At 49.4% G+C, this 23,755-nt stretch overlaps 1 long non-coding RNA gene across 5 annotated transcripts; it reads left to right on the forward strand.

Moving 5' to 3' along the window:
* Nucleotides 1-265: 265 nt before the first annotated feature.
* On the forward strand, nt 266-22,336 carry Gm29943. 5 transcript variants are annotated; one of them, XR_375431.3, is made up of 4 exons: nt 3,329-4,416; nt 5,705-5,809; nt 18,414-18,597; nt 21,904-22,336. It is a non-coding gene; the product is annotated as a predicted gene, 29943 (long non-coding RNA). The 5 variants fall into 5 exon arrangements; XR_867153.1 differs by lacking the exons at nt 3,329-4,416; nt 5,705-5,809 and adding an exon at nt 266-358; XR_867154.2 differs by lacking the exons at nt 3,329-4,416; nt 5,705-5,809 and adding an exon at nt 408-487.
* The last annotated feature ends 1,419 nt before the right edge of the window (nt 22,337-23,755 follow it).

A 23,755-nucleotide genomic window follows, 5' to 3' on the forward strand; every position in this document is an offset into this window, starting at 1 on the left:
GGGTCTGGGGCTCTGCAGTACCCATTGTGGCCTTCCTGAGACAGACAGCTGGCTTCTGCTCATTGGTAGAGGTGGTTAGGGGCTAAGCCTCAGGTTGTGGGTATCACAGTGGATGGGCATCTCTGGATTTCAGGATGACCCTGATGAGTAGAACCATGGCGTGACACATAGGGCAGGGGCTGGCTTGGACAGTGACATTGTGGCTGCACTCCTGCAGGAAACAGAGTCCTCTGAGGCTATGGATGCCCTGCCCCCTTCTCTCTCTCGCTCACGTGCCTTTCAACATCTCTTACTCCAGCTTGCCTGACTCTGCCCAGAAGCAAGCAGGCTCCCTCGCTCACACACGGAGCCACAGAAGGTAGGTAATGAGGGTCTGTAGAGCAACCACGTTGACTAGGAGAGGAGGAAGTCTTGGGTCTTGAAGGATAGAAGACTTCCTGCTGCTGGCAGCTGGCCCTGAGCTTAGGGTGAGAATGGATGGTCTTAGGTAAGGATGACTGTCTAGGCTCCAGGAAGAGGAAGATTTTAGGCTATAGAGCACTAGAGACACATTGCATATTCTTTACCTTCTGTCTGGACCTTTGTGAGAGGTGTCTGCCTGCTCAGCACGTGTGTATCTGTTCGTTGCATGGGCTCCACAGGAGGGAGAGGGCATGTTCCCTGTGGGCTCAGCCTGAGAGAAAGGGGACTTGTGTGCAAGTAGACAGAGGCTTTGCCTGTTTTTGGCTAATGTCTGAAGTGCACCCCCCCCTCCCCCAATATGTTGACTTCTTAACACCGAGGCTGTAGTACTTGGGGACTTGGGTGGCAATCGGGACATAAAGGACAGAGCCCCATGAATAGCACCAGTGCTCTTACAGAGAGCAGAGAGCTCTGCCCCACTTTGCCAGGTGACACAGACAGAAGGTTGTCATCAGATCTGCTTTTGGACTTTCTTCATCCAAGACCACGAGAGGTATACCTTTGTCTTCTGTCGGCCCTAGCCTAAGACATTGTGCAGCAGCCCCTGGCTCAGCCAGGTCTGGTGCACAAGTCTTGGCATTTGAAAGCAGCTGGCTGTAGTTCCTCAGCTCGTGACTGTTCGATAGGTGCTATGTTGTGCTATGTGTATGGACTTTTTCTGATGTGTGTGGCAGGGTCTACAGGCTAGAGGCTTTGTGTATCTGTCTAGGGGACTGTACATACATTCCTGGGGGCTGTGCGTGCATGCCTAGAGGTTGAATGTGCATGTCTAGAGGCTGTGTATGCATGCCTTGGGACTGTGTGTGCGCATGCCTGGGGATGTGTGTACATGCCCTGGTGTGTGTACACAGGTCTGGTGAATTCTCTGTGGGGAGGAAAAGCCACATGCTTCATGCCAGCAGTGTAGGCTTATCTCTCGACCAGAGCTGAAGTTTGGACCCTGCAATTCTGTCCCGTTTCCTTGGTCCCCAGGTCCTGCCCCAGCCAGTTGAATCCTAGCTCTTCTGTGACTTGGGTCACAATCTCTCCGGGCCAGGGACTTGTCTGCACAGTATGCTTTGTAGGCAGCTCAGAAGGAACCCTGAGGTGAGGTTGCAGCTAAAGCTTTTGCCAGGGTCTACCTCAGTAGGCACTCAGCTGTGAGACCCTGCTTGGGGCTTGATGGATAAACAGGGAAGTGGTGTTAACCAGTGTTAACCTGTCAGTAACTTAACAGAGACTGCTTTCTCAGAGGTCAGTTCACACACACTGGCTCTGCAGCCCAGCAGCCAGACTGATGTCCTGGCAGCTGTATTTATTTATAACCAATTGCAACTGGGCTGGCCAGGGAATAAACAACGGAGCCAAGCTCTGAAATGGAAAACTCCTCGCTGATCCAGAGGCTGGGTTCTGATGTCCATGCCTCTGCTCCACGTGAGATGGCGCAGACTAGGTGGTAGAGAACAGGATTTCCTCAGACAAGCAGCCCAGGAACTGGCTTCTTGGGTGATGGGACTGTCAGGTTCTTGGTTGTGGTTGTGGGTGGACTCATCTGGGCATATTCATCCTGTAATTAAACACTATTGGCTTAGTTTAATACAACTGGACTTTAATGGCTGAATTTTCTTTTTCTTTTCTTTTTTTTTTTTTTTTTTTAATTGTGTTGGGGGTAGAACCCAGGGCCTTATACATGCTGGTCTGTGGTTCTGCATCCTCTGTTTTCTTCCTCTCAGCATGTCCAAATGCAGCACACTGGGCTGGAAGGATGAAGTGGAGTCTGGGCCAGGCAGGATCCTGGTCTGGCTGGGAGTGAGGTGGTGGGTCAGATGGAGGGGTGTGTGTGTGTGTGGGATGGGGGATAGGGGTGGTAGGGGTAGAGGGTGGGAAGTAGGGGGTGGGAGTAGGGGGTGGTGTGGTGGGGGGGTAGGGGGTAGTAGGTGGGGGTAGAGGGTGGGGAGGGGAGAAGGCCTTTTCCTGGGATCTTTCAGGCAAAGGCCTTCTCTGAGATTTTCAATGAAACGGCTCTCTGAGACGACCTTAGCTTGTGCGTATTTCTTTATTGGGGTGGGCATGTACCCATACACTTTATTTGGGGTGAGACAAGGGTTATATAGTTTTGGGAAAGGGGGTGAGGGTGTGGTCAAAGGTCATTGAGTGAAGACTAAGGCACTGAGTTGCCTCATTAGCATGGGGAGGCATTTCAGGAATCCCAGGTGGAGGACTGCACCACATTCCTCAGGTGGTGTCCCGGATCCTCCAGAGAAGTGGAAGCCCGGAGGACAAAGGGAGTCCGAGCTCAGGGCTGTCCGTAATGTCAAACTTCCACCTTGGCAGCAGGGTTTCCCTACACTGGTCCACCACTAAAGCTACATTCCCAGCTCTTAAAAAAAACAAACGGAGGAGCTGGGCGTACGAAGCTCAGTTGTAGAGTGCTTGTACATCCATGAAGCCCTGGCTTAATGCCCAGCAGTACAGAAAACCAAGTGTAGTGGTGCAAGCCTCCATGAGTTTGAGGCCAGCCTGGGCTACAGAAGACCATGTCTCAAAAGAAATATTTTTTTATTTTTTAAATTTGAGACTGGGTGTAGCTCAGGCTAGTCCTGAACTTTTCCACTGGGATTACAGGTGTGCACCAGGCCTAAATTGGTCTCCCCCCTTGCCTCCCTTCCTCCCTCCCTTCTTTTGTTTTCTCCCTGCCCCCTTCCTTCTCTTTCCTTCCTCCCCCCCACCCCCCTGACCCTTTTCCTTTTTTGTTGAGAAGGAGCCCTGCTATGTGGTCTAAGTTGGTTTTAAACTCCTGAAATCAAGTGATCTTAAGAACTCCTTACTACAGGTGTACACCATCATATGAACTAATAAAATCAGGCTTTAAAAAATTAGTAAAGAGGGCCAACGGGAGCAAGTGGGGTTGACAGGAGTGGGCAGGACTGACCGGATTGAGCAACCTTCATTCCCAGCAACTACACGATGGCTTACAACTATCAGTACAGCTACAGTGTACCCATATACATTTAACAAACAAACAGGCTAAGGGTTGTGGCTCGGTTGGAAGAGTGCCTGCCTAGCATGCATTAAACCCTAGGTTTGATTCTGGGCACTGCGTAAACTGCGTGGTGGATCATGTCTTTAATCTCACTTCTTAGGAGGTAGAGGCAGGAGGATCAGAAACTGGGCGTCATCCTTGATTACACAGATAGTTTGAGACCAGCCTAGCATACATGAAGCCCTGACTCGAGGAACATATAGAGCTACATTTTAGAGTAGTGCTAGGGTCTTAGCAAACACAGCCTCCTCCACTCAGACTTTCTCCCTCCAGTGGTCCTTGTCATACCGGAGCCAACATCTACTCACTGTGACCTTGTTAGCAACTAAGTTGGGGAGGGTGGTACTTAGGGACAGGACACGGAATTGTATATATTCAGCCGCCCACCTCACCTACTGGTGACATCCATCTGGATCCTAACATCACCAAGGGACCTTTGACCCCTTCTCCTGTGGTCATGTTTGGATTGGGTGTTGGAGAGCATCATCGTGGTACCCTTTGTCCTCACCAGCTTTGCTGGAATGGTTGCCATGGTGACAGTGATGCTAACAACTGCCTTGGTCCAGCTTTGCTGAAGGCCAAGTGATATCCCCCATAAACCTTTTCTGATTTACAGGTGGGAAAACTGAGGCCAGTGAAGTGCCTTCCCCAAGGACCCTCCCTTATGTGAGGGGGCCCTGGAATGAATGGTGGGAGCATCGTGAAGGTATACCCACAGCTCACAAGCCGCAAGGCGGGGTCAGGCCTAGGACTCTAGTTCTATTCTTATTGCTCACTGAGTCCTTTTGTCAAACTTGCTTCACTCTCCCTGGCTCCCAGTCTGCCTGGAGCTGCTGGTCTGGAGCCCACCAGAGGCTGTGGAGGTGGAGCAGATGGTGGGGCAGTCCTGTAGCCTCTGAGTGGATGAGGTTTGTTTCAGAGCCTCGGAGCTGGTAGGTATACTGCTAGTCCCACCAGACCCTCTCCCTCTTCTCAGTGACCTGGAACTATTTAAGGCTTAACTCCTCTTGGTAACCTTCAGGGCAGAGGCCATTTGATGTCCAGCCTAGTTGACTATGTGGCTGATGAGGTCTCTAGCATCATGGCTGTCTTTTTGTTTGTTTGTTTGTTTTGAGACAGGGTTTCTCTGTATAGCCCTGGCTGTCCTGAAACTCACTTTGTAGACCAGGCTGGCCTTGAACTCAGAAATCCGCCTGCCTCTGTCTCCCAAGTGCTGGGATTAAAGGCGTGCGCCACCATGCCTGGCTTTTTTTTTTTTTTTTTTTTAGATGGCTGTCTTAGTTAGGGTTTCTATTGCTGTGATGAGACACCATGACCAAAAAGCAAGTTGGGGAGGAAAGGTTGTTTGTTGTTTGGTTTTTTTTGTTTGTTTTTTTGTTTTTTATTTGATTTTTGTTTGTGAGACAGGGTTTCTCTGTGTAGTCCTGGCTGTCCTGGAACACACTCTGTAGACCAGGCTGGCCTTGAACTCAGAAATCCGCCTGCCTCTGCCTCCCAAATGCTGGGATTAAAGGTGTGTGCCACCACGCCTGGCTTTTTTGTTTGTTTGTTTGTTTGTTTTTGGTTTTTCGAGACAGGGTTTCTCTGTATAGTCCTGGCTGTCCTAGAACTCGCTCTGTAGACCAGGCTGGCCTCGAACTCAGAAATTTGCCTGCCTCTGCCTCCCAAGTGCTGGGATTAAAGGCGTGTGCCACCACCGCCTGGCCTGTTTGTTTGTTTTTTAAAGATTTATTTATTTATCTTATGTATAAGTACACTGTCACTCTCTTCAGACACACCAGAAGAGGGCATCAGATCCCATTACAGATGGTTGTGAGCCACCATGTAGTTGTTGGGACTTGAACTCAGGACCTCTGGAAGAGCAGTCAGTGCTCTTAACTGCTGAGCCATCCCTCCAGCCCCAAGGGAAGGGCTTATTTGGCTCAACTTCCACATCATTCTTCATCATCAATGGATGAAAGTCAGGACAAGAACTCAAGCAGGACAGGAACCTGAAGGCAGAAGCTGAGGCAGAAGTGGTGGAGGGTGCTACTTACTAGTTTGGTTCCCCTGGCTTTCTCAGCCTGCTTTCTTAAAGAACCCAGGACAACCAGCCCAGGAATAGAACCATCCACAATGGGCTGGGGCCTCCCCCATCAATAAGTAATTAAAAATGCCTTACAGCCAGATTTTATGGGGGCATTTTCTCAATTAAAGTTCTCTCCTTTTGGATAACTCTAGTTTGTGTGTCAAATTGACATAAGACCAGCCAGCGTGACTTGCTCAGTTGTTAGCATGAACTCCTCCTGTGCCTATACGAAGCACCAACCCTCTCTGAGCACTCAGGTTAGTGGATGCCTCACCAGACCCTTCACCCTTCCTGGGTGACTTTGAGCAAAACCTGAAACCTGTGGAGCGGGAAGATGCTGTGGAGTCAGAAGTTGCCGTGGCGGTAAGGCCTGCAGGAAGTATTCTTGGAAGTGGGCTGGTCCAGGAGGCCAAGCTCTCCTCACTGCCTTAGGACTTGAAGAGGCTTTGCTTGCTGTTCTGAGAAAGTGTGAAACTTACGATGTCTCAGGGGTCTTTTGCATTGGAAAGTGTGTGTAGGAACCCCTAACCCACAGCTTCTTATTCCTTGCCCCTTTCCATATTCCGGGCAAGCTGGAGCCAGAGAAGTCCAGTGCCTCCTATCCTCTGGAAAGGGCCTCTTTCATATTTACTATGTCCACCCAAGATCTGAGCAGGCTCTAGACACCTCGCATCTATTCATGAACCTATCCACACATCCATCCATCCACCCATGTGTCAGGAGATGGCTGGTTCTAGGATACAATGTTGTGCAGTGTTGGGGCAAAGCATTGGTCCTGACAGAGCACAAGGTCTGACTACAGTACACATGCTGTGTGTTGGAGTGCATAATACCCCCCTTACCCCATGTATTCTCTTTATGTACACACTCATGTACATAGTCCTTGATAGTTTGAATTGTCAATGACAGAGCCTAGAGCCAACCGAGAAGGGAGCCTCAATTGAGAGGTTGCCTAAATCAGATTAGCCTATGGGGGATTGTTTTGATTATAATGAAATCTCAGATTATTGTAGGTGGCACTGTTAACTGGGAAGGCGGTCCTGGGCTGTTTGTATAACAGCTATCATGAACGTGTGAATGAGAGAGCAAGCAACATCCTTCAAGTTCTTGCTCTGACTTCCCTCAAGGATAGACTGTGACCTGGAAGTATAAACTAAATAAGCCCTTTCTTTCCTCAACACAAAGGAAACTAGAACATACTTAGTTACGGTTGTAGATTGGATTTTACTGCTGTGAACAGACACCATGGCAAGTCTTATAAAGGACCACATTTAATTGGGACCACTTACATGTTCAGAGATTCAGTCTATCACCATCAAGGCAGGAGCATGGCAGCATCTAGGCAGGCATGGCACAGGAGGTGCTGAGAGTTCTACATTTTCATCTGAGGGCTGCTAGCAGAATACTGGCTTTCAGGCAGCTAGGATAAGGGTCTTAAAGCCCACACCCAAAGTGACACACCTACTCCAACAAGGCTACACTCTCTAATAGTGCCACTCCCTGAGCCAAGCATATACAAACCTTTGTGCATACAACATATCCCCTTACTCCTGGGGGTGGTGTAAGAGGGGCCACATAGGGGAGCTGTGTGTGAGGTTGATCCTCACCAGCTTCCCCCTTGATTTCCATTTTTTAAAAAGATTTGTTTATTTATTATATGTAAGTACACTGAAACTGTCTTCAGACACTTTCTTCTCACTCCGGCCCTGCTCGCTCACTGTAGCTGTCTTCAGACACCCCAGAAGAGAGCATCAGATTTCATTATGGATGGTTGTGAGCTATCATGTTGTTGCTGGGATTTGAACTCACGACCTTCGGAAGAGCAGTCAATGCTTTTAACCGCTGAGCCATCTCTCCAGCCCCCAATTTTTTTTTTTAAATTAAAACTTATGGTCTGGACAAATGACTCAGCAGTTAGGATACAGGGTGCCTTTCTCTGGGTTCAATTCCTAGCACTCACATGGTGGCTCTTGAACAACCACCTGTAACTCTAGTCCCTTGGGCCCTGTGATTACCAGGCACACACATGGCACACAAGTACACATGCAGTGAAAACAGCCACACACATTAAGTAAACGAATTATAAAAACTTGCAAATAAAACTATTTTTCATCATCATCATTATTATTATTATTATTACTATCTTGTGGTTCTGGGGATTGAACCCAGAACCTTGTACATGTCAAACAACTACTGAGATACACCCCTAGGTCTTTTCTCATTTTAAGATAGAATCTTGTTAAGTTGTTTGAGCTGGCCTCATTTGTTTAATTTGGATTTTGGTTTGGGTGATATTGGGATGGACTCTAGAGACTCTCACACCCTAGGCTGTGTGCTCTACCACTGAGCTACATTTCTAGGTCCAGCCTTGAACTTGGAGTTCTCCTGCCTCAGCCTGGTTCTCTCTCCTATCAGTTACAATTAGGAACTAGATGCTTGAGATGTCACATGCAGTCGGATGTTGTCCCCTCCATGTCTATCTGCAGAAGCTGGTAAAGGGCGGGGCTGTGGAGTTCAGGTCCTACAAGATTGGAGGGTTCCATGGCCTTCCTGGAGGATAAGCTAGGTGGACCGTGTCTCCCGGAGGAGAGGGCAGTGTGAGTCTTCAGGGACACAGGCCAGTCCACGGGAACAGCGGCTACATGTGAAGAGGCCCTGAGTGTACGGATGGGAAAATCTCCATTTTCCAGACTGAGAGAGGGGTGTGACCCATTTCCTCTGTGCCTAGCTGTTCCTTAGAGCCCAGGCTTGAATTTAGGATTAGGATACTGAGGCAGGCATCATGGGTGGTTGTGGTGAGTACTAGTGTAGGCTACCCTCTGTCCTGTAGTCATAGGATCACACTGAGTATGCTCACTGGTATCTGTTTACAGCCTGCTACTATTGGTACTGTGTGCAGACTGGGGCAGGTGTGGGGTTCCCTCTACTGAGCTCTCACTGTATGCCTTCTGGGGATAGGGTTGGTGTGCCTTCTACTGACTGCCCACTGCGTGGAGACTGGGGCAAGGGTAGTGTGTCCTTGTTGCACGTAGTTTCTCTTTACCTGCCTTTGGTCTGGGATTGGCCTCACTACCAGCCCCCCAACCGGCTTCTCTTGAATCCTTGGACAAAAGACACATACACAGTTGTTCATGTTCAACTTGCCTTCTTGGCATAATTGCTGGGCGCTACTATCTCCCACCTGGAAAAGCATGCCCTTACCAATTTCTTATCTTTGCTTCTCCCACCTGCCCTAAACTTTAGTGGCTCAGTGACATCTACGCCCTGCTAAATGCCCCTGGTCACCTGACTACAGGAGTGGCCTGTGTGGCCAGTCTGTTATGAAACATCATATGGCTGGTCAACTTTTCTTCATCAGATATGTCTCTCTCCCCCTGCGTCTCTCTGATTGCCTCCAGGGACCCGGAAGTACTGCCTATCCATTCCGCCCAGCAATTGGCCCATGGCTTTCTTTACTGACAGATCAAGAACCAATTGGGGAATAGGACCTTAGCATAAAAAACCACCCCTACATGTTCTTACTGAGTGCCCACTGTGTGCAGACTGGAGGTGAGGAATGGGGTGACATTGCTGAGTGCCCACTGTGTGCAGACTGGAGGTGAGGAATGGGGTGACATTGCTGAGTGCCCACTGTGTGCAGGCCAGGAAGGCACCATGAGATTCTTCTTTAGGAGCTCATACAAAAAAACAAAAAAACCAAACCAAAACAAACAAACAAACAAACAAACAAAAAAAAAAAAAAAACCAGCCAACCAACCAACCAAAAAAGGTTGTCCATTCTGGCTACGCCAGCTTGTGGAAGTGCTTGGGGTATTGGTTGAGGCAGCTTCAGGGTGCCTTTGGTGGCGTGTAGGGCAGATTACGTATAATCAAATTGAAGCAGAGAACAGGAATAGATGTACAAAGAACCAGGGGATGATGTGGGGAGACAGTATTGGGACCCCAAGGTTGGAGGAATAGGATAACAGGGATGAACAGAAAGGGGGAAGGAAAGAAAGGTGGCCCCTCTGGCCACTGCTCCTCTGCTCTGTTGAGTTGGATCTCAAACTTCCTCCTCTTTCTTGCTCTCCCCCTTCCTCCTCCTGTTCTTCTTCCCACCTCCTCTTGTGCTAGAAATTGAATCCAGGGCATCAGGCATTCAAGGCAACCACACTACAAACTAAGCCACACCCCCAGCCACATCACTGATGTCCTACAAGATTTTATTTCTGGCTCTGGACACCGAATGACCACTGAAACTGCTCTTATCTTCATGCTCAGGAAACTTTTTTTGCCCTTTTAATTTCCTGTGATTTGGTGTTTGCTGCATGCATGTCTGAGTGAGGCTATTGGATTCCCTGGATCTGGAGCCACAGAAACTTGTGAGCTGCCATGTGGGTGCTGGGGATTCCCAGGTCCTCTGGAAGAGCAGTCAGTGCTCTTAACTGCTGAGTCATCTCTCCGGCCCTTCAGGACACTTTTGACAGTTAGAATTAGCATGTAGAGTATGTTCCGGGTAAGTTCCAGTATACTCATCTGTGACCCTCTTTGAAGGCTGAGATCAGCATCCTTTGTTAATGCATCCAATCAGCAGGTGAGGCAGCACAGCATCAGAGTCTGGGCAGCTCTGGGGCCCTTGTCTGTAGCTGGAGAGTAAGTCAGAGTGGGCAGGTGGTCCAAGTTTCAGAGAACGTAGGCGACCCCTGGCCCAAGGAGGGATCCTCTGACCTCTGCTGATGCTTAAGACACCAAGGCTACTGCCCCTGAAGCTCTCATGGCCCCAGCCTGACTTCCAGAGCCAATTGGGGGCAGAAAGCCCAGCCCAGAGGTGAGGCGGCCCTGGGCTTTTATCCTTGAGCAGGGAGGGCTAAAGATAAGGCTTCAAAGACAGCTGCCTGTAAGCACACCTTTAAAAGCTGCCGGGCCACTGATGTTTGTGTTAGTGGACTAATAGATAAGAGGTTGGGTGGGCTGCCAGTACCAAGCCAGCCCAGCCCTGTAGCCCTAGCCCCCCAGATAAATGTGTCACCTATTAATATGGCCCCGGAGGAGGGCCTCTGTCTCTATCCTCCTGCAGACGCTTCTGGTGGCTTGTGTGGGAGGGGCAGGGGCAGGGACTTTCTCATGGCAGCTAGCTACATATCCAACAGGAGACACACATCGCTGGGGAGGCCACTGGAAGGAGAGGCATCTTTCTCTCTCATCTGCCCTCCACATGCCTCTATCTCAGTACCCATTTTTATGGCTACTTTTTGATAACACAGGCTTTGTAAGGATGGTCCTTTTTGCCAAGCACTGAAGCTGAGTAAGACCAAAGCCTCCTTTTATTGTCCCTCTTGTCTCCTGCCAGGGCTCCCTCTGCTTGGGATGAGCTTTCTAGAACCTTCTCTGCCAGCATAGCCCCTCTAGCACGAACCATTCAGAGATGGTCTTGGGTCTACCTGCAGTCACCTTTCCCTTGACACCTAACTAGACCTTGCCTATTTGTGGATCTACCTGCCCTGGGCATTTCACCTAAATATTCTGGTCTCTTTTTGTGCTCAGCAGGGCTGCCCTCCATCTCAGGGCTAAAGACACTGCTTGTGGGTAGCATAATATTCTCACTCCATTATTGGTTGTTGCTGTCAGAAGGGCTGTTATGACTAGGCTTGGTGGTGTACACCTTTAATCTCAGCACTTGGGAGGAGGAGGTAGGTAGAGCTCCATGGGTTCGAGGCCAGCCTGGTCTAGTCTGCATAGAGCATTGTAGGCCTGCCAGGGTAACAAAGTGAGATCTTGTCCCAGAAGAAGAAAAAGAAAGGCTTTTGTGGCTATCAGAGGATAACTGGACAGCTCAGGCCGTCATTGATCTCTTATCTCGGCATTCTGGGGGCTGAGGCCGCAGGTATGTGCCACCAGGAGACTTGTGGGCAGGGATGAACATTTTTTTTGGGGTGAATGTTTGTTTTCATTTATTTGCCTTGGTACAAACACAAACTTAGGTGTGGACATGATGTGTCATGGTGGCCCTATGCTTAATTTTTGAGGAACCATCAAGAGGCTAAAGTTTTATTTCTTTTCTTGTGGTACTTGTCAATGAACTCAGGGCCTCCCACATGTTAGGCAAGGGCTCCACCACTGAGCCACATACCCAGCCCTCTCAAATAAAAGGATCTTTTAAAAATATGTATTTTATTATTTTTAAAAATTATGTGTATATTTGTGGTGGGTATGTATATGCAAGTGCCCTCTGAGACCAGAGGTGTCTGGTTTTCCTGCTGCTGGACTCACAGGTGGTTGTGTGTGAGCTGTCTGACATGGGTACTGGGCACAGAGTCCAAGTCCTCTGCAAGAGCAGTATGTGTTCTTGATATTTTTAAGATTTATTTATTTTATTTATATGAGTACACCGTTGCTGTCTTCAGACCCACCAGAAGAGGGCATTAAATCTGACTACAGATGGTTGTGAGCCACCATGTGGTTGCTGAAAATTGAACTCAGGATCTCTGGAAGAACAATCAGTGCTCTGAACCGCTGAGCCATCTCTCCAGCCCCCACAGTATGTGTTCTTAACTACTATTTCTTAACCACTGAGCTCTCTCTCCAGCTCCCAGGATGGAGAATAATCGGACTCCTCGGTGGCTTAATTGTATGGCTGAGAACGCTCAGCAGTCTTTAGGGGTCTGCCTAGAGACCTCTGGGATGGCAGAAAAATTTGTGAATCCACACTTATCTAAAAATATTCAATTGATATACAAGTATGAACATATGCTTATAATCCAGTACTTGGAAAGTGGAGGCAGGTGGATAGGAATTTAATACCAGTCTCTGATACACAGTAAGTCTGAGTCCAGTTTGTGTCGTATGACACTGTTTCAAAAACCAAAAACAAACAAAAAGAAGTAAAAATGTTTAAATGGCTGGTATTTTTCTTGGTTGCTAAGGTTTTGGAATCCCAACCTTTTTTATCTTTTTGAATTTTAGAGACAGGGTTTCTCTGTGTAGCCCTGGCTGTCCTGGAACATGCTCTGTAGACCAGGCTGGCCTCGAACTCAGAGATCCACCTGCCTCTGCCTACCAAATGCTGGGATTAAAGGTGTACACAACTATGCCTGGCTAAGTCTGGCCCAAGTCTTAGCTCTGGCAAGACCCGCGCCAGCTGTATCCAGTCTGACCCTTCCTGTCTTGGCTTTTTGGCTATATTTCTGGAGATCCCAGTATGCTGGGCTGACTTTTCTTGCCTGGGGCTCAGGGGTTGGGGCAAACCATAGATGGTTCAGTCACATTTGGCCTCTGTAGTTTCAGTTGCTGACAAGGCAGTAGAGAGGAATGCTCCTGGACAGTGTTGGGTCACAGGAAGAACATCCTGGGCTAGGCAAACTCTTTCCCTAGCAGCTTCTTCTGTTCCTAACTAGTCGAGGCCAGACTAGTTAGTCTGTTATCTAACAGAGGGGAAGGGGGCTGAGGGATAACATCGGCAGGTAATATGGCAGCCTTTCTGGGCAGAGTTCTGGGCCTCCTTGTGGACTCAACTCTGGGAAGCGCGGACTTGTTTTTCTGCTCCTTTGTCCCCTGGCCTGGGGCTGTGATGGCAGGGCTCCCAGGCTTGTGTGTCTGCCTAGAGTGGCCTCAGCTTCCTGGAGTTGGAGGAACTTAATGAGCTTGTGATGGGAACTGTAAATGACTGTCGGTCAGGATAACTTGATCTGTGACTTTGGAGGAGGGCAGTCGGAGGGGACAAGGAGGTGTTAGTGACAAGCGAGCAGATCCTAGGACTGGGCCGGGCTGTCTGCTGGCACGTCACAGATAGTAAAACTGCACTGCCCTGCCATGCACGCAGAGACGGCGTCAGACCCAGATGTTGTAACTAATGCTGCGTGGCAAGGGTCTGGTGTCAGCAGGCCATGGTCCAGGCACCAAGGATCCCGAGCACATCATAAAGATACATTAATGGTCTGCGTGTCTTTAGAGAAATACTAATGTTGTTTTATGAGAAACAAGAGTTGAAAATATTAAAGTCAGAATTTTATGGCCTAAAAACAATTAAACAATGGAGATATGGGAAGGGAGAAGTTGTCTTTGTCCTTGGGTCTCAGTGCCCTGGATGGGATGTGGGGTGTGGTCTCCCCTCTGATGACCCTCTCGATGAAGTTCAAACTCCCACGGAAATGTTCTCTTGGGGTTGTCTGGAAAGCAGAGGTGTGGGATACATAGGTATATTGTGATAATGGGGCTGGTGTGGGCAAGTACTAGGACATCCTTGGGCAGGAGAGTGCACCACAGGAGCAGAACTCCTTAAAAACCTGGCTCTCGCAGGTTAGAGTGACTACTGGGGGTGGGGGCAGTGGGGAGGAGGGGCGCTCTTTTTTGCTCTTTCCAGTGGGAAGGTCTATTTGCCATATGCTCCTTGTCTGAGGACGTTTATTTTATCCTAAGGTTTTATCATCAGGATTAGCTTGAGTGACCCTGCTTGAAAGGAACAAATTTGTCTTGAGAGGCACTGCCTATGAGCAGAGTCCTGGCAGGGCACCGCAGCCACAGCCCTGCCTTGAGGGCCTTTCCAGAGCTCTTGATACTCTGTTCTGGGAGAGAGGGGTCTTTCTGCTCTGGGAACTGCTGGCTGGCTGCAGTTACTGGAGCCCGGTGTCTTTGCTCTATGTGGAATCTATACAGGAGAAAGGTGGATCCCATGAGGTCTGTTCTCAGCTCTCTCTGGGCCATGATGAGGAGCCCAGGGGTGTGTGCACATGAGGGTTAAGCATTGCCAAAACTTGCAAGTCACTTGATCAAGTGTTTTATGTATGTGGGTTTTTGGGATGCACTTCTGTCACACACCAGAAGAGGGCATCAGATCGCGTGAGTCTAGTTACATCAGCTTTGGAGCATCCCTTTGAGTGCTGGGAATTGAACTTAGGACCTCAAGAAGAACAGTCGGTGGCATTTACTACATTCTCAAGTTCTGACTCCACCTCTGGCTGTTTGCAAACACTCCATTACACCAAAGAGAGAGTGGAGACTTTTCAATAGTTGCTCCCCACTCCCTCCTACTCCTGGTTTACCTCTCTGAATTCTTCATGTGACTAAAATTGTTCAGCATGAGCTACTGGGTTTTGGCTTCTTTTTCTTGGCACCATGTTTCTGGGCTCACACTTGGCTGTGTGAAGTGCTCTGACTGTCTACTCCTCTCTCCAAGGGTGTGAGGGTCATCTCCACTTCGGTGGGGTGAACATCAGGTATGAGAGTTGAGTGGTTACCTGCTTTCAGTTCTTCTGGTGTTTCGAGCAGGATTTAAGACTTTCCTTCTCTCCCTCTTCCCAGAATCCTCTTCACCATAGCAATCTTTGCCTGGTGACAGGCATGGTAAATGATTTATAGTGTGTCAGACCTGGTCTGAAGTGATTAGGTACAAATGTTAGGCATACGGCTTTTTTTCCCCTCTCCATAGATGTGACCACTGCACAGCTAATCTGCATCTCCTTGGACCTCATAGAAAACTGCACTCTCTTGCAGCTTCTTCTCCCTGCTTTCTGATCAGGACGCTATTGAGTGTTGTTTCTGTTTATGGCTGAATAGTATTCCCTCTTGTCAGTGAGCAGTCACTTATCTGGTGAACCCTGTGAGGATGAGCCATGGTGCCTCACCTGACCGGTGGTGGGTGTACAAGTTGTTTCTTTCCGGTCACTATGAGTAGAGTTTGCATAGACATCTGTGCACAGGGCTTTTGTGGGTATGAGTTTTCTTTAGAGGAGGGTAAGTCTGTAGCCACAGGCAGGGCGGCTCCTCAGAATGACATAGTGAAGTGCCTTTTGGCAGTGACATCATCCACCTTCCTGCCAGAGAGCAGGAGAGCACTGGCTGCTTTTCTGCCACCTGATACTTCCTGTCAGCTCTTAGCCATTCCTGTAGGTGTTTGTCCCAATGTAAAGCCAGAAAACAGACTCTGAGTGGTAAAGTGAGCTGTCTGAGACTTTACAGCAGCCAAGCAATGCCAGTGCTCCTCAGCAGCTGTGTCTCAGGCCAGGCTATCTATGCTAGCAATTGTGCCGTGGGACCCCCTGCCTACCACTGCTCCTACAGCTCTAGTGTCCCCTGCTGTCTGATGACTCTCTGTGCCTTGTCTTCACTCTGATTTTTCTGTTCTGTCCTCTCCCCAGGGCCTTTGCACATGCTGGCCACTCCTATTCACTCTTCAGGAACAACACACTTGGACCATGTGTTTCTTTGGCATTCGTGAAGAAAAACTCTTACAAGATGACAGCAAGGGTCAGGATCTAGCTTTCTGTAAGGGCTGGGCGGGACAGATGCCATGTCTATCTGATTGGCTGTGAGGTCTTCCTTGGAGTCCATCTGGTGACATGGGGCACAGCATAGGCCCTTCACTTGCCCTCAGCATCCTCTCTAGGACTGGCAGGAAAGCCAAGCATCTACCTGAAACAGAGGTGTCACTGCCAGGACCCTCCAAAGCCCAGAGGAGCTAGACATTGACTGAGCTCAGTGAAACTTTGAAAGTTTGAAACCATGAAGCCTGGGAATGAGGGAGTATCCCATACTCTTGGACCAGGTGCTGGGGTTTTTGCAGGACCTAGAAATGCCCTGGCCTCAGCATCTGCTCCTAGAGCTGGGGAATCTGGGCACCCTCCAGAATACAGTCCCTCCTCTGGCATGGCCAGGCTGGGCTTGGCCTGTGTGGTCTGCAGCATCTACGCTTCTTTCCCAACACGCACGGTTACATAAACGATGATAACACTTCATAAACATTTTTCTAACATGCGGAATGTTTGACATGATTTCAGCTATTTCAGAACTAATAAACAATTGTCAATGTCATGGTGGACAGGGAGCAGAAGCCACAGAGCTTATGGAAGATCAAAGGCTGGAGCAAGAGCTCTTAGGAGAGACAGGGTACAGGAAAGAAGCCCCACCTCCCTCCTGTCCGGGTGGGCAGGGCCATGGGGTGAGCACTGGGTCTCTGAGGGAGTCTTGGCCAGGCCTGGCTGTGTGATGTCCAAAGCTTCTCAGAGGACAGGCAGGAGGGAGGACTTGGGCTGGTTATGTCTGTGCATAACCATCGAAGGGCATCCAGGGTGCAGGCTGAGAGTGTGCCAGTGCCGATGAGCTGCTGAGTGTCTGGCCAGCTGCCTGGTCTCAGAGCCCACAACTGGCACCAGAGTGCTGGCAGCTAAGCCTTGCAGCCCAGCATGCTGTGCACCATGACATCCTTTTATTTTTGGACAGGGTTTCTCGGCGAAGCCCTGGCTGTCCTGGAACTTGCTCTGTAGACTATGTTGGCCTCAAACTCACAAAGAGACAACCATCTCTGTCTCCCAAGTGATAGAATTAAAGGTGTGCAGGACCTCATCAGACTGTGACATCCTTTTAAAATACATTCATGTTCTTTGGAAAAGGGTAAGGGCCACATTCCTATAGGGCTGCTAGGTTGAGGGGCTGCTAGGTCAGGGTTGCCTATTAGAAGTCTAACAGTTGTTACATAGGGTAGGGCTGGAAGTTGCCATCTTCCTCCTCCTGAGGAGACATAGTAACGGAGAATGAGGAAGGATGGGACACTGGCCTGCTCAGGTAGGCTTCCCTACCCTAGACATGTTTAGTGGAGGGTCATGGGGAGCTTGAAGAGTGGCACAGAGGATGTGGGGCCTCTGTAGAAAGGCTTTGGTTTAGTCCCAGCACTTGGGAGGCAGAGGCAGGCGAACTTCTGAGTTTTAGACCAGCCTGGTCTACAGAGTGAGTTCCAGGACAGCCAGGGCTACACAGAGAAACCCTGTCTCAGGAAAAAAAAAAAAAGAAAAGAAAGAAAGGAAGAAAGAGAAAGAAAGAAAGAAAGAAAAAAAAACTAGAAAGGCTTTGGTTTTTCTGGCTGGAGAGGTAGCACCACAGTGGCTAGGGCACAGTGGGACAGCATGGGGCTAGAATGGAAACTCAGTGAGAATCACTTTCACTTTCCTGGGCTGATGTCAGGATTTCCATCTGCAGGTCACCCGAGGGTTCAGAAGGAAGGTGAAGCTCCCTCAGTTACCCACTCCATGTCAGAGACGGTCACACACACTGATGAATACCAATTGTTAACCTGGCACATGCATGCTGATAAGGGGATACTCTTCTTCTTGTGTGGTCCCTCTGGGTTTTCTGCCATGGGAGCAATTGCTTTCTCTTTTATAGAGGAAGATATGGAGGGTCTGAAAGCTGCTGAGCTCTGCCCAAAGCATCTGGAGTAATGGAGCCTCTGGCCTGGTGACAGGGAAGGGGTGAGAGTGGCAGCCTAGGAAGGCCTAGACATGCACTAACAGACCAGCAGCATAGAGTCTGTGGGTCACTTGTTCTCCAAAGGAAGAGAGGGAGGGAGGGAGGGAGGGAGGGAGGGAGGGAGGGAGGGAGGGAGGGAGGGAGGGCAGGCAGTAGGCAGGGAGACAGGAAGGCAGGCAGGGGTGAGTAAGGTGTATATATGAAGAACCCTGGCTACTGTTCCACAGGGCTACGGCTCTGGCTTGGAAGATCCCTCTGAGAAGCTGGGCTTGTGTGTCCACAGCTGAAGGTCCCACTTATTCATGCTTACAGTCCTGTGCTTCTCCAGCTGTGCACCAGCTGTGCTCTGAGCATGATGCCGGCTTCTTGGGGATGCAGGTTGGGAATCCTCTATGTCTTCAGGCAGCCCCAGTCACCCCAACAAGGGGTGACCACATCTTTTTGTGGTTTCTTGCCTCCCTGAAGTCCATTTGCATACAGTATCAGTATGTCCCGAGGGAGATCCTATCTCTTGCCTCTTCCAAATCCTCTGTGGTTCCTACTTGCCTGGGAGAAACGAGCCAATGTGTTCTGGACACCAGCAAACCCTCAACCCAACCCTCACTTCCCTGCCTCAACTTCCCTGGCTGTCACTTGTCTCTCCAGTTCTGAGCTCCAGCATGGAAGGCCTGCCTCTCTCACAGCTGTACCACATGTCCAGAACGTGACTGGTACCCAAGACATGGGGAAGTCCTTGGCCCTGGCACCCAAGAATATGACCTTATTTGGAAACAGGGTCTCTGCAGATGGAATTGAGGAAAGATGAAGTCATTGTGGAGCCTAATCAAATGTGAGTGTGCCCATGCTGTGATGAATGGGAGTCCCACTGAGACGGAGGTGATGGGAGTGCTACCCCAAGTGTCCATGAGCTAGAAGAAACAGAATGACCCTCCTGACCCTCCCTGATACCTTTGTGGACAGTATGACTCTGCCTGAGCAAGGCCCTGCCCACACTTGGATCTGTCTCACGGCCACAGCTGAGATTTCTGCTGACTTTGTTAGGACCTCAGGAACAAATGTAGTCAGCAAACCATTTACTATTCTGTGGAGGATTCACGACGGGGAATGCAGAATTTCTTTAATGAGCTCCTAGCAATGGTAGTTAGCCTCCCAAGTGGCCCAGCACTTCCCAAGACTTGTCTGGAAGGTCAGCTTTTGTCCCTGGCCATCCTGAGTAGGGCAGAGCCCAGGTTTTTGGTATTTAATTCCTGGTGTCGGTGCTGACTGGGTGATGTTATGAGATATGGACCTGGTTAGCGTAGCCCATTCACATTCACATCTCTCACCCCATATGAGCTCCCTTCCTTCAGAATGGATGACCCCCAGATTACCTGGCATGCCTGCAAGCCAGGATCAGCCTGCTGCTGCTGAGTATCATATGTATGTAAATCCTCTGTGCGAGGATCCAAGATTCTGGGACTATGCCTGGGAGCCTGAGATGTGCACTCTCTCTCTCTCTCTCTCTCTCTCTCTCTCTCTCTCTCTCTCTCTCTCTCTCTCTCATGTGTGTGTGTGTGTGTGTGTGTGTGTGTGCGTGTGTAATGGGGGCACTACTGGTCTAGGGGCTAGGAGCTGCTTGTATAAGTCTTAGTGTAGTGATGCCCAGTGTGGTGTGTAGAAAGCAGGAGTCTTTGTGTTTGCAAGTTGCTCAGCAGGTGTGAAGATTAGCTTGGTTTAGGTTTATCAAAGAAGCTTTTGGAGGTTCAGCAGCTATTTTCTAGCTTTCAGAAGCTGTTGTTTCTGGCTGTGTGAGACAGAAGCCCGGTGGTCATTCCTGGCCATTTGCTTAGTCCTGTTGACTGGTTGGAGGGTATCCTACATGTCTGAGAGCTTTCTCACCATCCTGTACAGGCAGTGACAAGCCTCCTGGGACCCCCTGAGTATATGACCATGCTTGTGGCAAGTACATACACTACCTAGGGACAATGGAGCCACCAGACAGAGGTCAGCTTGGAGGCAGGTTATGTGTGAACATTGTGTGGGAGTCTGGGCTCTTCGCATTACGCTCTCTCCCAAAATTCTCCCAGCAGGAAGTGAGGAGGTCAATGTCCTGGGTCAGGTCTGCTTGCTTTCTCTTCTAAACTAACATGTAATTATTTGGGGACCCAGAGAACATCCTACTCTAGAAACTAGAATCAGAAGGGGCTTGGGTGTTGTTCTGTGCCATTTTCCTGGTGAGCCACAGGCACTAGATTTGAGCTACACAACAAATAACAAAAAACTTTAACTTCCAAGAAGATTGCTGGGCTGTGGGTCCATTCCAGACCTCTGTACCATCACAAGGAGGCCTCGATCTCCAGGACGTCATCCTGGGAATCTCATCTGTGCAGCTCCCCTTAACATGGTGCTCATAATGCAGGTCTGTCTGGGCTCTGCGTGGTTTCCGTAGGGCTGGTGCCCAGGCCCCCCAGGTCCTCTGGCTCTGCCTGTGACTTCTGTATTCTGCAGAAGCTAACTGGGCTGAGGAATCCCTATTTTCCCCACAGCCTTCTCCCAAGTTCCTTAAGCTGAAGTGCCCTGGCCTTTCTCGGAGCTGTTTTATGGAGTAGAGGCACAGAGAGGATCAGTAGCTTGCCACACAGCACTGCTGAGGAGAGCTGGGGTTTGAACTGGTGGAGCTAGTTTGGGTTCTGGCTCCTGGATACACTGCACAGGTCCTTCTCTGGGCAACCTGCTGTTTGAAGGACCCATGGCGGGGGTCAAGACTTGCTTGGGACTTAGGTCTTCCACTGTGGCATTCTGGCCAGTGAGCAAGGCACTCTGTGGGCTACTCACTATAGAATTTATCAACTGATTGTGAGAACAGGACAGGTCCTTCCCTTAGCAAAGAGCCTAGCTTTCTCTCCTTTCCTCTCTCCTTCTTCCCCTTTCCTGTCATATATACCCATCCTTTGAGTACTTGCATGCACCCAGTATGCCTTGATGATATCCAGCATGCCCGCTTAGCCTAGCAGGTGGCAGGGGTACAGAGGCATTAAGGAGTAGGGTGAGGTGGATCTTGGCTAGGGTTTCCTCTCTGCATGTGCTCTGCTCCTAACTACTGCTCAGAGAGCAGGCACGAGAGCAGGCCCAGGGTTCTCTTATCAGCATGGCCTCCCAGCTGCCAGGCCAACCTCCTCATAGGAAAATATGAGTCTCTCTTCCCCGGCTGCTGGCCAGGGCCATCAGCAGACAGCTCAGCCTGGCAGCACAGCCTGGCACGACCCTCACCCTGCCTGGGTGGCCAAAGCATTTTGGGGTGCTGGTTGGAAGGCCTCATGGAAAACCCACCCTATCCATCACTGAGATGGGGGATTGCTGAGGAGGCCTCATCTTCCCACATGCTCATGCGGCCCTTTATTTTCAGTGGAGGAATGGTAACAAAGAGGTCTGCTGTCCAGAGCTCGAGGTGAGAAGAAGGCCCTGTCTCCTGCACCTGAGTTTCAAGGATAGAACTGAGTGAAGCTGGCTCACTCCTTCCCTTCCCCACTCCCCAGCCCCTTTCTCTGCTTCCCGGCACAGCCTGTACTCTTCATTTAACCCCTTGACCTAGACCCTGTTCTTTTAGCTGGACCAGTTCCATCATTCTCACAGGGATAGACCTAAGAATCCAGCTTGGCAGGGTATGCCATTTGTAACTGTCCTTGGTGTGGCTCAGCTTACCTTAATCTTAATTCTGGCCCAAACATGAAGACTGAGATAGACCTAACCCATCTGGGTGCTGTCCTCACACAGCATGTGTGGCTGCCATGGGATGGCTGGTCCTGCTATATGGTGACTCAGTGTAGACAATACAGTGGTTGCATGGACCGGAATGACCCAGAGATGCTAAATTATGTCATTTGTTACTTCCTGGGGAGACAACAGGCTGAGATGTTTTGGATGTGCTGGGTTAAAACATAATGAAAGATTATTTCTTCCTTTTTCTTGATGTATGCGTATGTATGCATGTATATGTATTTATGTTTTTGGCTCCTCCTAAGGCTGAGGAGTCTGCTCTGAACTTCTGTATCCTCTTATGGGTGTAGAAGCATTACATGTCATTACATTACATTATATGTCTCTCGTTTACATAGTGCTCTCCCTGACAGACTGTGTTTAACTTCCCTTCTTACAGATTCCTGCCGCATCGAACCAGGACCATTCCCCGTCTGCCATGACCTTGTCTTTCCTTACTGTGTCTGCAATGACCCTGTTTTCAGAGGTCATACGGAGGTCCTAGGGATTTGGATTCCAACATGTTTTCCCTTGGGAGAGCACTGTTCCCTTGGGAGAGCACTGTTCCCTTGGGAGAGCACTGTTCCCTTGGGAGAGCACTGTTCCCCAGCTGGGGGCGCTGCTTAAGAAGAATGTGGAGCTTTTAAAAGTAGAACTTTGAAGGCTAAACTCATCTCAGGGTTTGGCCTAGCCAGGTTCTCTGATTCTTGTAAGGAACCTGTCACACACTTCTGCCACCATGAATTTAGCTATGCCTTCATTACTATGAGAACTAAATAAAACCCAGAGAAATTACAAATAATAATAATTAAAAAAAACTCTTTCCTTTCTTACATTGTTTCAAGTATTGTGTGATATAAAGTAACAAATGCTGGGGTGTTACAATTAGAGGGTAATTCCAGTGCTCTATAGATCCCAAGCTGCAGTATCATCCAGGTTGCACAAGAAGATCTTATCTAGGGGAAAATTGGTTAGGAAGGACTGGCCTGGGACAAGTTGGTGTCTTAGATTCCTACAGGCTTGTTTCAGCTTATACAAACTTGTCAGGGGGTCCTTTGTGAGGTAGATGCAAGGGATTCGTCAGGGAGAAACAGGAGGGTCACTGGGTGGTGCCCAGTACAGGAGCCTCTGGTGTTGGGACCAGTCCAGCCTCCAGATCTTGTAGGGACACCCAGTGAAACTCTGCTCCCAGGAGCCTGGACAAGCAGATGCTACACATACCTATAGGAAACCCTGCTCCCTCTTGGAACCCATCTCTTAACAGTGTTTCTGCTACTGCTGCTGCTTCTCTCTCTCTCTCTCTCTCTCTCTCTCTCTCTCTCTCTCTCTCTCTCTCTCTCTCTCTTTGTTTTTGTTTTTCGAGACAGGGTTTCTCTGTATAGCCCTGGCTGATCTGGAACTCACTTTGTAGATCAGGCTGTCCTTGAACTCAGAAATCTGCCTGCCTCTGCCTCCGGAGTGCTGGGATTAAAGGCATGCGCCACCACACCTGGCTTCTGCTGCTGCTCTTGAATCTTTGTGGGATTCCCCACAAGTACAGAAATGTTCAAGCTGGGGAGCGCCACCTCAGAGATTTGCAGCCCTTACTCCATGCTTGTCGACTCCCACCTTCACTGTGTCTTCAGAGCCACAGACCCCTTATTATCATCCCTAGGCTTTCCATCCCTACCCCCACGTGTGTGTGAGTGTGTGTATGTATTCATGAGTGTGCATGATTGCATGCATGTGTGAGTGTGTGTGAGCTTGAGTGTGTGTGTGTGTGTGTGTGTGTGTGTGCATGTGTGAATGTGTGTGTGTGAGTGTGCGTGTAAACTTTCCCCTGGTACTGTCCTATGGAATGGAAGCTCCAGAGCACAGGTCGGTGCCCCTATGTACTTGTATGATTGTCACCTGAGGAGTTTTCAGCTAGAGGCAGGGCTCAGAAATTTTGGATGCTGGGTGAATATGTGAAGCATTTCAGCTCACTATTCTGATGTTAACCCATTTTAGCAGCTCGTCTTCCTTCCATCCACTCTTTTCCTCCTCCTCCTCCTCTCCCTTCCTCCTTTCCCCTTTTTTCTTTCTTTTCCTTTTTTGTTTTTTCGAACAGGGTTTCTCTGTATACCCCAGCTATCTTGAAACTTGCTCTGTAGACCAGGCTGACATCGAATGCAGAGATCCACCTGCCTCTGCCTCCTGAGTGCTGAAACTTAAGGCACATGATGACACTATGCCTAGCCTTGTATCTTAACCATACTGAAGCTCCAACCCCA

Source organism: Mus musculus, chromosome 2 (assembly GCF_000001635.26).
Source record: "Mus musculus strain C57BL/6J chromosome 2, GRCm38.p6 C57BL/6J".
Taxonomy (NCBI): domain Eukaryota; kingdom Metazoa; phylum Chordata; class Mammalia; order Rodentia; family Muridae; genus Mus; species Mus musculus.